Raw genomic sequence first — 2,049 nt, 5'->3', positions numbered from 1 at the left:
CACGCACGAGACACCCTGAGTTCAAACCACTAGCTCCTCAATTTCTGACCTCCAGAAAATGTGTTGAGTAAGAAATGTTTTTTTACATCTACTTTTTAAAAAGGAAGGAACTGCTGATATATACAACAACATGGATGATCTCAAAAGCATTATAGTGAGTGAAAAAAAGCAAGACACAAAAGAGTATGGACTGTATGACTTCATTTGTGTGAAGTTCTAGAAATAAGACAAATATATGAGAGAAATCCCAGCAGAGATTGCCTCTGCTGCGGGGAGCAGGGGGGGGACTGATTGAAAAGGGGCACAAAGGAACATTCCAGGGTGAGTGAAATGCACTATATCTTGATTTGTGAGGTTAGGGTTGCCTGTATACATTTGTCAAAGCTCACTAAATAGTACAGTGAAGAACTGTGTTATTTCACTACATGTAAATTACACCTCAAGCACACACACTGAGTGCATACACACACACACACAAATGGCATTAGGAGAAAAAAGATTATTACAAAGGAAATGGATACATTAAACTTGTAGCTTCTGTTTCTTGCCACATGATGTTACAAAGCAGATTTTTCCCAAACTCATTCTTTACTTATACCTCTTGACTTCATCTAGCCTTCACCTCCATTCCATCTTGGATAACTGCAGCAAAAGCTCTCCCCCATCCATCAAAACCACCATGCCAAATCTGCTGGGTGCAAATGTACAGCTTCACCTGAGACACACTGAAATGAGCATCCTAGGCTCAGCCTTGGGTTGCATGCTTCCAGGTCAGGCTGTGAATGAAAAAGACAAGATCAGGGAGATGATGGAAGCTCTTTACCAACTCTTAGAGTTCCCCTGGAGAAGGAAATGGCTACCCACTCCAGTATTCTTGCCTGGAGAATTTCATGAATAGAGTAGTCTGGTGGGTACAGTTCATGGGGTTGCAAAGAGTTCGACAGGACTGAGTGACTAACACTTTCGCTTTTTTTTCAGAGCTCCATCCTTTTGGGGAACTCTGGAAGACAGGATGGGATGATCCCACCCAAATTATGAGGAAGCTGGGGCATTTATATGCCAACTCCCATGGGTCAGTGGTAGAAGGCTGATCATGGTGGTGTTAATTCTCCAGAAACGTTATTCTACTGTGTGTGTAGGCAGGGTGGGATCTGGCAGACAGAGAAAGCCTTCAAGCAAAGAAAGGCATAAGTTGGCAGCTGCAATTCAGATCAATATGGACAGAAATGGTAAGACATCAAGGGCTTAGACTTCCCTGGTGGCTCACATGGTAAAGCATCTGCCTGCAACGTGGGAGACCCGGGTTCAATCCCTGGATTGGGAAGATCTCCTGGAGAAGGAAATGGCACCCCACTCCAGTATTCTTGCCTGGAAAATCCCATGGATGGAGGAGCCTGGTAGGCTACAGCCCATGCGGTCCCAAAGAGTCGGACACGACTGAGCAACTTCACAAGGGCTAAGGGTGGGGCATTATAACTGTCTGCTATAAGATCTAAACATAGAGGGCCAATATTATTCCCTGATTGAGTCTGGGGTCTTAGTCCAGGCTCCTATACGGTTAGCTTTTGCTGTGTAACAAACCACCCCAAACCAAGATGGCTCAAAACAATAAATATTTTGTTTAGCTCACAATTCTGTAGATTGACAAGGAAATTTCTATCTGGGTCAGCTCAGCTGATCTCTGCTTGGCCGTCTCATATGTCTGTGGATTTGAGTTAAATGAATGGTTGCTTTAAGCCACTCATTTGTTTGTGGATGGTCACAAAGGCTAATTGACACATAGGCTAAAGGAGCACAATTAGATCACGTGGTCAGGTAAAGCCTCACGAGAAAGGCCCATTTAACTGAGTCTTAAAAGATGCCAGGAAGATGGGGATGCGAGAAGGGGGCAGAGTGGTCAAGACACAGAGGACAGCAAGTGCAAAGGCTGTGGCAGGAAAGGACTCTATTTGGAGGGAACTGAAGGAAGATGAAGAAATGCCACTAGGTGTGAAGGACAGAGAGACAGAAGATTAAGACACTTGGGGAAAACCTATTCCTACCCTGACT

This window comes from Bison bison, unplaced genomic scaffold, assembly GCF_000754665.1.
Source record: "Bison bison bison isolate TAMUID 2011002044 unplaced genomic scaffold, Bison_UMD1.0 scf7180017864369, whole genome shotgun sequence".
Taxonomy (NCBI): Eukaryota; Metazoa; Chordata; class Mammalia; order Artiodactyla; family Bovidae; genus Bison; species Bison bison.
This window is presented reverse-complemented; position numbering follows the sequence as displayed.